The sequence below is a fragment of the Chamaea fasciata genome, unplaced genomic scaffold (genome assembly GCF_029207755.1).
Source record: "Chamaea fasciata isolate MVZ Bird 193981 ecotype frontalis unplaced genomic scaffold, bChaFas1.0.hap1 SCAF_302, whole genome shotgun sequence".
NCBI lineage: Eukaryota > Metazoa > Chordata > Aves > Passeriformes > Sylviidae > Chamaea > Chamaea fasciata.
In genome coordinates this window covers 96,855-108,522 of record NW_027094387.1, presented here as the reverse complement: position 1 = coordinate 108,522, position 11,668 = coordinate 96,855, and the positions used below count along the sequence as shown (strand labels likewise).

General features: G+C 49.1%; 2 long non-coding RNA genes across 2 annotated transcripts; both read right to left on the bottom strand.

The window, feature by feature from the left end:
• Positions 1-47: 47 nt before the first annotated feature.
• LOC136305180 (uncharacterized) lies at positions 48-1,399 on the bottom strand. Its single transcript, XR_010725118.1, has 5 exons — positions 1,266-1,399; positions 1,124-1,168; positions 978-1,021; positions 852-892; positions 48-767 (listed from the first exon to the last, which is right to left on the bottom strand). It is a non-coding gene; the product is annotated as an uncharacterized lncRNA (long non-coding RNA).
• A 1,591-nt stretch (positions 1,400-2,990) lies between these two features.
• Positions 2,991-3,669, bottom strand: LOC136305177 (uncharacterized). The gene is made up of 5 exons (XR_010725111.1): positions 3,610-3,669; positions 3,490-3,531; positions 3,346-3,391; positions 3,210-3,251; positions 2,991-3,121 (listed from the first exon to the last, which is right to left on the bottom strand). It is a non-coding gene; the product is annotated as an uncharacterized lncRNA (long non-coding RNA).
• Between the last annotated feature and the right edge of the window lie 7,999 nt (positions 3,670-11,668).

Genomic DNA, 11,668 nt, shown 5'->3' with positions numbered 1-11,668 from the left:
GGCAATACAAACAGAGTCACTGGCAGTGCAATACAAACAGAGTCACAGGCAATACAATACAAACAGAGTCACAGGCAATACAATACAAACAGAGTCACTGGCAATACAATACAAACAGAGTCACTGGCAATACAATACAGAGTCACTGGCAATGCAATACAATACAGAGTCACTGGCAATGCAATACAATACAGAGTCACTGGCAATGCAATACAAACATAGTCACTGGCAATACAAAACAAACATAGTCACTTGCAATACAAAACAAACATAGTCACTTCCAAGACAAACATAGTCAGTTCCAAGTCAATACAAACAAAACTGCTCACTAGACTAAGTGCCTAAGCTGTTAAGAGGACGCTCCAGAAGCTCGGGAAGCCGAGTGAAGAAAGCGATGACTGCCGGGTGACCGTGGCGATGCCTCCGGATGAAAGGCAACCTCGTCGGGTGAACACGTCCGCTACGCCGCCGAGACTCAAAGACTGCTGACGACGCAAAACACGCTAGAATGCTGAACTGCCCTGCCTGGCAAATGCTCCGGCGAGACCGAGTGGAAACCCTCTCCCATTACTTCAGAGGGACCCAACCCACTAGGGCCCTCTCTTCTAAGCTAATGTGAAATTGCCTCCCACTTCCAAAGTTTTTTCCCCTGCACCCAAACACAAACCCCAACACTTATCTTTTGGAAGACGAGCGGACAAAATCCATCCTCCGAGGACTTCGGCGCTGCCGTATCCAAACTTAGGCTCTGCACCTCCTCTCAATACCTAAGACAACAAAGTACAAACTGTGAAAATTGTGTGACAGGAAACTAATCCCCAGGCTTTCCAAGCACCTCTGCCCCAACTCACCTCAGATACTGATTTGGCTCCACAGTCTACCCAGAGGGTACCTGCAAAAGGAAAAGGTACACATTTAGCATGCTGCTACACACCCCATGCCTATGGATCACCCCTAATGCCTAAAAGCCAACTTACCCGCTTGCCCCTAATCCTTGGCATGTGTAGGACAGTAGCAGCACCTGCAAAGACACAAAGAAAACAGCAGGCTGAGTCACTGAGAAAACACAATCACCACAATCTAACAGAACTCAGTAATACATAAAGCTCAAGCTGATACCCACCAAGTCACTGGCATCCAGGACCAGGAAATCTTGCAAGTGGACCACCTAAAATGAAAGTAAATTAAACAGTGGATGTTAGAGTTACACCAGAAATTGAGACCTGAGCAATGACAGCAGCTTCCATCCACCAGTTAATGCTCACCTAGGCAGCTGATCCTGGACTGCCAAGCTCCCGCTTTACCTCCTAAAAATAAAAACAAAAAACAAGGCTGTAGCAGAGTCACAATGTACATCCCCCTGGCAAAACCAAACTGGGACTGACTTAAACTCACACCCACCTGGCCGCTGCCAGCCTGAGCCACGACAACCTCACAAGCAGACCACCTGAAATAAAACAAAAATCAACAGTGGATGGTTAGACTTGAGCCAGAAATGGAGAGCGGAGCAACAACAACAGCTGCTGTCCACCAGTGAATGCTCACCTGGCGCGCTTCTCCTGGACTGCCAATATCCTGCATAAGCTCCTAAAAACAAAGACAAAGGTCAGGGCTGTATCAGAGCCACCATTTACACCTCCCCTGCAAAGACCGACAGGGACTGACCTTCTCGGGGGAACCGATGAATCCCACAGGGGCTGCTCTGCCACAGGGTTAATCCATCTGCATCTGAAAGAAAGTTAGGACAAGAGTCAAAGGGCTGCAGGATAACTTGACAGCTCCAGACATCTTGGGTCAATCTACAGATCCCACCTAGAAGCCAATGCACCCTGCATTTCAAATTTGTCCTACTACCCCTACACCCAGCTGTGCTGCAGGGCAGAGCAGCTCCGGGCCAAATACACACCCACACCCGTGACACAAGACGCAACAAACAAAGGGACGCGACAGGGAAAGAAAACTCTCGATGAGAGGAATGACCCTGAGGACCGAGAGAACTCGGGAGCAGATGACCGAGGTAAGCTGAAAGGAGAGCTGACCGGGCTCAGAGAAACCTGCAGGAAAAAAGATGCTAAGGGGATGAATTATCCCAAGAACCGCAAAGATGGACGCTCGAGAATGCTCCGGTCACACTCTGCTACCTAGCTTTGCATTCTTACAAGTCCTAATCCACCGGAATGGATGCTGGTGGTGCTCGGCTGTCAGTACAGCTCAGAACAAGACCTGGAAAGACATTGGACTGGATGCTTCTGAAGAGAGATACGATGCCCATGCCTGCCCGAGCTCCCGAGTCGATGGTCCGAGGACATCGGCACCTGGCCGAGGAACTGAGAGTCCTAAGAGGCTAAGAGGGATGCCAGGGTTTTTGGTAGGCCCCTTGAAGGGCTAAGGCAAAAGACATGAAACAAAGAGTGCGCAACAAACGAGGGACACGACAAGCACCGGGACTGCTCTGCCCTGCACACCTCAGTGGTGAGATCAAAAGGGAGACTTTCCCTGTAGGAAGCCTAAGGGGCCGCTTCCTGGACAACCCCAGCTCCAAACCCAACTGAAAAACCACTCCCGGTTGAAAGCCGACCCGGCCCCCCACTTTCGTCCCCTCCGTGGCTCGGAGCCCTCCACTTATCTCTCAGACATCTGAAGATGCAGAGTCCAGGCAGGTGAAAAGGAAGGCTGGCTCTCCCTCAGGGAAATTCCTGGTAACACCAGGCTGCTCTCTCTTAGTCAGCTGCAATAAAGAAAAGCAAACATCACTGTGTGATCTTAGCAGCACAGCGCCCAAACCCCAACAATTCTGCTACTCACCATCTCTTGAGAACGCCCAGGCCCTCAAGCCCGCTGCCTCAGCCGTGCTTGGAGAGTCATGCCATCATCCTGGGGTAGGTCTGGATTAAGAACACACAAGGGATTTGACAGTGCTGAAACTTGACAGGACCCTCTCTCCTCCCTGCCTCCCCAACTCCTCAGCTGTTATCAAAGCCTACCTGGAAAGCAGCTTCAAACAGAGAAATTGAGGCTTGATCACACAGTCCTGTAATGCTTCTGAAGGGCTCACAAAAAAAGGTGCCCAAGTTCATGATCTCATGGCAGAGGGTACTTCAGCAGAAGAAGAGTGGACCACCTAAAACACAATAATAGAAGCTTAGAGGTGCACCAGAAATTGAGACCTGAGCGATTACAGCCACTTCCATCCACCAGTCAATGCTCACCTAGGCAGCTGGTCCTGGACTGCCAAGATCCCGCTTTACCTCCTAAAAATAAAAACAAAAAACAAGGCTGTAACATACTCACAATGTACACCTCCCCAGCAAAACCAAACCAGGACTGACTTAAACTCACACCCACCTGGCCGCTGCCAGCCTGAGCCACGACAACCTAACAAGCAGACCACCTGAAATAAAACAAAAATCAACAGTGGATGGTTAGACTTGAGCCAGAAATTCAGACGGGAGCAATAACAACTGCTTCGGTCCACCGGTCAATGCTCACCTGGCGCGCTTCACCTGGACTGGCAATATCCTGCATAAGCTCCTAAAAACAAAGACAAAGGTCAGGGCTGTATCAGAGCCACCATTTACACCTCCCCTGCAAAGACCGACAGGGACTGACCTTCTCGGGGGAACCGATGAATCCCACAGGGGCTGCTCTGCCACAGGGTTAAACCATCTGCATCTGAAAGAAAGTTAGGACAAGAGTCAAAGGGCTGCAGGATAACTTGACAGCTCCAGACATCTTGGGTCAATCTACAGATCCCACCTAGAAGCCAATGCACCCTGCATTTCAAATTTGTCCTACTACCCCTACACCCAGCTGTGCTGCAGGGCAGAGCAGCTCCGGGCCAAATACACACCCACACCCGTGACACAAGACGCAACAAACAAAGGGACGCGACAGGGAAAGAAAACTCTCGATGAGAGGAATGACCCTGAGGACCGAGAGAACTCGGGAGCAGATGACCGAGGTAAGCTGAAAGGAGAGCTGACCAGGCTCAGAGAAACCTGCAGGAAAAAAGATGCTAAGGGGATGACTTATCCCAAGAACCGCAAAGATGAACACTCGAGAATGCTCCGGTCACACTCTGCTACCTAGCTATGCATTCTTACAAGTCCTAATCCACCGGAATGGATGCTGGTGGTGCTCGGCTGTCAGTACAGCTCAGAACAAGACCTGGAAAGACATTGGACTGGATGCTTCTGAAGAGAGATACGATGCCCATGCCTGCCCGAGCTCCCGAGTCGATGGTCCGAGGGCATTGCCACCTGGCCGAGGAACTGAGAGTCCAGAGAGGCTAAGAGGGATACCAGGGTTTTTGGTAGGCCCCTTGAAGGGCTAAGGCAAAAGACATGAAACAAAGAGTGCGCAACAAACAAGGGACACGACAAGCACCGGGACTGCTCTGCCCTGCACACCTCAGTGGAGAGATCAAAAGGGAGACTTTCCCTGTAGGAAGCCTAAGGGGCCGCTTCTTGGATGGCCCCGTCTCCAAACCCCCGCCCGGTGGAAAGCCGACCCGGCCCCCCGCTTTCATCCCCTCCGTGGCTCGGAGCCCTCCACTTATCTCTCAGACATCTGGAGATGCAGAATCCTGGCAGGTGAAAAGGAAGGCCGCCTCTCCCTCAGGGAAATTCCTGCTAACACCAGGTTGCTCTCTCTTAGTCAGCTGCAATAAAGAAAAGCAAACATCACTGTGTGGTCTTAGCACCGCATCGCCCAAAACCCAACAATTCTGCTACCCACCGCCTCTTGAGAACGCCCGGGTGCTCGGGCCCGCTGCCTCGGCCGTGCTTGGAGGGTGATGGCATCATCAGGGGGTAGGTCTGGATTAAGAGCAGACAAGGGATTTGACATTGCTGATACTTGAGAGGACCCTCGCTCCTCCTCTCCTCCCTGCCTCCCCGACTCCTCGGCCGTTATCAAAGACTACCTGGAAAGCAGCTTCAAACGGAGAAATCGAGGCTTGATCACACAGTCCTGTAATGCTTCTGAAGGGCTCCAAAGAGAGGGACCCGGTCCATCACCTCATTGGAGAAGGGACTTCAGCATAATGACAGCAGACTGCCTAAAACAGACAAAAATACAACCTTAGAGTTGCACCAGATATTGAGACCTGAGTGATAACAGCTGCTTCCATCCACCGGACAATGCTCACCTGGGCCGCTTCACCTGGACTGCCAATATCCCTCTTTACCTCCTAAAAAAAAAAGACAAAAAACAACGCTGTAACACAGTCATCATTTACACTGCCCCGGCAAAGGCAAACTGGGACTGACTTAAGCACACACCCTCTTGGCTGCTGGTATCCACGACCGGGACATTTCACAAGCGGGCCACCTAAAAATAAGAAAACAAACAGCAGATATTAGATTTTCACCAGAAACTGAGACCTGAGCAACAGCAACCGGTTCTGTCCGCAGATCAATGCTCACCTTGCACGCTTCACCTTCACCGCCAACATCCTGCTTTACCTCCTAAAAATAGAGACAAAGAAACAGGCAGTAACAAGGGCACCAATTACACTGCCCCTGCAAAGACAAACTGCAACTGACATAAGCTGACACCTACCTGGCCGCTGGAATCCACAAACAGGACATCTCAAAACCAGACCACCTGAAAAAAAAAAAAAAATCCCAACAGTGGATGGTTAGAGTTGCACCAGAAATTGACACCGGAGAAATAACAACTGCTTCTGTTCACCGGTCCATGCTCACCTTGCCCGCTTCTTCTGGACTGCCAATATCCTCCATTAGCTCCTAAAAACAAAGACAAAGGTCAGGGCTGTAACAGAGCCACCATTTACACCTCCCCTGCAAAGACCGACTCGGACTGACCTTCTCGGGAGAACCGACTCCACCGATAGGGGCTGCTCTGCCACAGGTTTAATCAGTCTGCATCTGAAAGAAAGTTAGGACAAAAGTCAAAGGGCTGCAGGATAACTTGACAGCTCCACACATCTTGGGTCAATCTACAGATCCCACCTAGAAGCCAATGCACCCTGCATTTCAAATTTGTCCTATTACCCCTACACCCAGCTGTGCTACAGGGCAGGGCAGAGCAGCGCTGGGCCAAATACACACCCACACCCGTGACACAAGACGCAACAAACAAAGGGACGCGACAGGGAAAGAAAACTCTCGATGAGAGGAATGACCCTGAGGACCGAGAGAACTCGGGAGGAGATGATCGAGGTAAGACGGATGGAGAGCTGACCGGGCTCAGAGAAACCTGCAGGAAAAAAGATGCTAAGGGGATGACTTATGCCAAGAACCTCAAAGATGGACGCTCGAGAATGCTCCGGTCAGAATCCTCTCCCTAGCTTTGCATCCTTACAAGTCCTAATCCACCGGAATGGATCGTGGTGGTGCTTGGCTGTCAGTACAGCTCAGAACAAGACCTGAAAAGACAGTAAACTGGATGCTTCTGAAAATAAATACGATTCCCATGCTGGCCTGAGCTCCCGAGTCGATGGTTTGATGGTATCGGCGCCTGGCCGAGGAACTGAGGGACCGGAGATGCTAAAAATGATGCCGGGATTTTGATGGCCCCTTGAAAAGCCACAGAAAATTACATGAAATACAAGACACTCAAAAGACACAGAGTGCACAACAGACAACTGACAGGACATGCACCGGGACTGGACTGCCCTGCACCACAGCATTGGGATCAAAATTAAGGCTTCCCCTTGACAGCTAACGGGATCGCTGAGTGGGGCTGGACGACGCTGCGCGCCGGACCGCACGATGCGGACGGGGACCGTTCTGCCTTGCGTGCCCCGTAGTTGCTATTGAAGTATAGCCGTTCCCTTCGGCTGTCCTAAGTGACCCCTTAAGGGACACCCCTGTCCCCTCTGGTAGCTGTTAAACCGGACCCATAAATTTCTGACACCCCTGTCGTCCTATCTCGAGGCCGTGGCCCCTGACTTATCTTTGAGATGACCGGTAAGGTGAATCCACGTTGGACTGGAAATAAGTCTGTCTCAGAAGGCCCTCCGATCGCCGATTAGCCTCTTAGCTATGAAAAAGAAAAATGAAAATCGATGCACAAATTTAGCGGCACGTGCGCCGAATCCCGAGGGGGCGGCCGCTCGCCCTCGCCTAAGCGTGCCCGGGTCCTCGAGTCTGTGGCTTCGTCCCGCATCTAAGCCTAGGGCTGTTACAATGTCCGGTACCTGAGTTAGCAGGGGGCAAAACTGTAGGGCAGGTCTGTGAGCAAAACTTAGGTGCTCACATTTACGTATCTTAGGTGCTCTTCTGTGCTATAAGACAGATAAATGCAGCTGCTATTACTTGCAAAAAAGCCTTGGGGGAGGCCCTCAAATGCAGTTCATTCCTCATTTTGCTGCCTTCAAAACCTGCTAACTCTCAACCGGGTACCCTGAACGTAGTCCTCGCCTTACCGATCGGAAGCCTGGATCTCGGTCGTTGCCTCTGACGTGTACAGTGGCCCTTTTGAGGTGACAAATCTTCTGAAAGAATCTGGAAGATCGTGCTGGATGTGACCTATAACTTCAGGAGTACTGCTCCTCCTAAAAGAAAATGAGAACAAACCCAGAAATTACAAAAGCGCCTTTCCTCCCCTGAAGGTGCAAACAAAACCCCTGAACTTAAATACTCCCTGTATTTGATAGCATCTTCTTTGTAGTGTCCTCAAAGCTCCTGTTATTTGTAGGTACCCAAAAACACCTAACAAAAATAAGCTGATAGAGCCTCTTCGCTGAAATGAGAGAAGAGCTCTTACCCTGGCTGATTCCCAGGAGGGAATGAAGCCCCTTGGCAAAAGCTGGGGTTAATATACCCCTGATTGGGCCCGCCCCTCGTTCCCAGAATGCCCGGGAAAAGGGAGGAGGCAACTCCCACGGGGTATAAAAGCTCTCGAAGGAGCTGCAGCTGTTTGGCTCCTCTGACTCAAATGCAAGGTAAGTACAGGGCTCGACAGAGAAAAAAACTCCTCGGGGTAATAATGCTATTTTTCTGTTTTGGCTGTAATGACTTCAGGCTACAGGGCAAAAATAAAACTTAGTGTTTTAGTAACATAGCAAGATAGTAATTTGGGTAATTTGCTGTTGACGGGGGTAATTATTCCTGGGTGACTGCAATTAGTATTCCACGAGTGACTAAGTAGGATGACAAAGAACAGTAAGATTATGAATGCTGTAAGGCTCATTAGCACCTCTAAGTAAGGATATTCATGTATTAAGTACAAAGGAAAACAAAATAAACTCCCAGGTGGTGTTAAGCTTATATATACGCCTGGGTTGCTCCCATCTGAGATAGGTGTTACCGGGGTACCCGTTCGAGTGCAACTGAAGTCCAATTTTAAATCCTTAAAATGCTGAAAAAGGCACGGGTTCCTTCAACTTAAAATTAGCATATGGGCAGTTACCTCTGCTTAAACTGTGACGTGGAAAATAAATGGCTTGTGCCCCTTAACTTAATCTCCTAAAATTTTTGGAAAAGAGGAGTTTCCTTCAGTTTAAGTCTCTCCAGGGAGGAGAAAAAAGGGGAGTTTTCCCTAAAATTCAAGCCCTTAAAAAGCAGAGACAGCTAGGCCCCTCTGAACTAGCACCTCCCCGCCGGGGTGTGCCCAGGAAACCCTCTGAAGACAGGGGGCATTGTGGGATGAGGTCGAGAAAGATCCCGCAGATTGTTCGTTCCCCTGCGTGACCCTTCGTCTGCTCTGAAACGCTGGGGTGCTAGGCTTCCGTTGTGTGGAAGAGAACTGTTCTTCTTGTGGCCGGTGGCCGAGATGGAAGTTCTATCCCCAGAATTCCCTATGTCCTAAGTTTGTAAGTATTTAGGAAATTCTTCCCAGACTGTAAGCAATTACCAGAAATATTTACTTAGGAATCCTTACTGAATTGTGTTTCTGTTGAGGTCTTCTATGTATCCCTTAAGGAGCCAAGGGGGTGGCCAGGTGACTGATGTCTAATCCTGACCGGCCCGGAGCAAACCGGAGTCCTGCTGCCGGTGGCTGGTCCGCCCTAAATTACAGTAACATATTAATGTAATTTATAAGAACTCCCTTTGCCTATTAAACAAATTTTCCAGGATGATCCAGGGAAGAGATCTGCTCCATCCTTAGTTTGGGAAATGCCAGTTCTCAGATCCATCTAGGCAGAAAACTACTAAAAGTATTTGCTTGTTTTTTACTACATCTAGCTGTATGATGAAAATAGATGAATGGTCATTAGGTAAAAACTTTTCAGAGGGCAAAATATTTCACACAGATCCCATTTTGACAGTATGGCAGTTTTGGGGATTAGGAATCCCATCCATAGAAGACATCAAAGAAATGATACTTTGCAACTTGATATTTAGAAATTGTCTTAGAGATGTTATAACTTAATATTCTAACATTATGAAATAGAATGGTTTTGGCATGTTGAAACTGGGTGATTCTGGTATTCCGGAACCCATCCCGTATTTTGCAATGGAGACTTTGAAACGTACATGTTTAATACTTTGAAACCTGGTGAACACCTATATGAAATCCAGGCAGAGTAATGTTTCTGAATCTAGATGGAGAGAGATGAGGGTTGTAGCAATGTTGCAAGCAGATTGACGGACATCTTATAAAAACGACATGTAACTGCTTTGAAATTAGGGGAGTTACTTTTTTCAATCTAGGGCAGGCAGGATTTTTAGGGTCAGAGGAGAAGTCTCCCTGCAAAAATTACCGATAGAAGAATATTTCACCCAAACCCAATAAACCAAAACTAGGATTCAGGGAGGGTACATACTACCAGTGGACTATAAAAACAGACATCAGGACCCTAAGGGGGTGACTTAACTTTCCCACAAAAGGAACGTCCAGTCAGGTCTAAGGCCTTCTACATGGAACTAGACTTCTAGAAAATAGAATTCTGAATGCATCAGCATTGCACCAAGACCCATGCTACTAGAAGCAGAATGCCAGACTGGCCATGGAGTGCCAAACACCTCCTAAAAACTGAAATCAGGAATGTGACAGGGTGAGTCCAGCTTGCCACACAAAAGGGCCACTGATGTTGAACAGAGCGCTATGCCCAGGAGTGGACTTATGCCATCTACAAATCTAAACATAGCTACACTTCTCCCAGAGCCAAGGTGCCAGAAGCTGGAACCCTAACTGTCCTTCGAGTGCCAAATGTCTCCTACAACCGAACATTACGAACCTCTAGGAGTGAGTTTCTGTTCCATCAGAAGAGAACCACCGTTCCTGCACAGAACTCTCTGCCACGGAGTGGGCTGCCAAATGATAAAATTAACTTCAGCACAGGACATCTGCCAGATCCAAACTGCCAGAAGCTGGAACCCTTACTGTCCTTGGAGTGCCAAATCTATCCTATGAACTGACATCAGGAACCTGATGGGGTGAGTTTAGGTTCCCACAAAAGACCCACCTTTCCTTCAGAGACCTCTGTGCCCCAGACTGGGCTTCTGCCTCTTAGAATTCTGAACAACACACTTACTCCCAGATCCACGCTGTCAGTACCTGGAAGCCTGGCTCCCCTGAGACGGCCAAATGGCTCCTTAAAACGAACAATCTGAACCAGGGGGTTTGTTTAGTTTCCCCAGAAAAAGGGACACCATTCCTGCACAGAGCTCTGAGCCCAGGAGTGAGCTTCTGCCACTTACAATTCTGAACACTGCTGCACTTCTCCCATGGCCAAGCTGCCAGAATCTGGAGCCCTAACTGTCCTCCGAGTGGCAAATGTCTCCTACCACCTGATATGAGGAACCTGGTGCGGGCAGTTTAGCTTCCCACCGAACAGAGGCACCACGGCTGCACAGAACTCCCTGCCCCGGAGGGGGCTTCTGCCTCCTAAAAATAAGTTAAGCACAGGATATCTGCCAGACCCAAGCTGCCAGATGCTGGAACCCTAACTGTCCTTGGAGGACAAAATGTCTCCTACAACCTGAAATGAAGGACTTGGAGGAGTGAGTTTAGCTTCCCACAGAAGAGAGCCACCGTTGCTGCACAGAACTCTCTGGAGCCAAATTGGGGTTCTGCCTGCTAAACATAAAGTCACCACAGGATACCTGCCAGATCAAAGCTTTCAAAAGTTGGAAATCTAACTGTCCTTGGAGTGCCAAATGTCTCCTACAACCTGACATTAGGAACGTGGAGAGGTGAGTTTAGCTTCCCACAGAAAAGAGCCACCATTCCTGCACAGAACTCTCTGCCCCAGACTGGGCTGCTAACTCATAAAATTAAGTTCAGCACAGGACTGCTACCAGATCCAAGCTCCCAGACGCTGGAACCCTTACTGTCCTTGGAGTGCCAAATCTATCCTATAAATTGAAATCAGGAACCTGATGGGGTGAGTCCAGATTCCCACAGAAAAGGGGCGACACTTCCTGCACAGAGCCCTCTGACCCAGAGAGGACTACTGCCTGCTAAAAATAAATCCACACCGGATATCAGCCAAATCCAAGCTCCCAGAGGCTGGAACTCTAACTGTCCTTGGAGTGCCCAATATCTACTACAACCTGACATCAGGAACTTGGAGGGGTGAGTTTAGCTTCCCAGAGAAGAGAGCCACTCTTCCTGCACAGAACTCTCAGCAACAGAGTGGGCTGCTAACTGATACAAATAAGTTCAGTACAAAACTTCTGCCAGATCCAACCTTAGAGAAGCTGGAACCCTTACAGTCCTTGGAGTGTCCAATGTCTCCTACAACCTGACATTA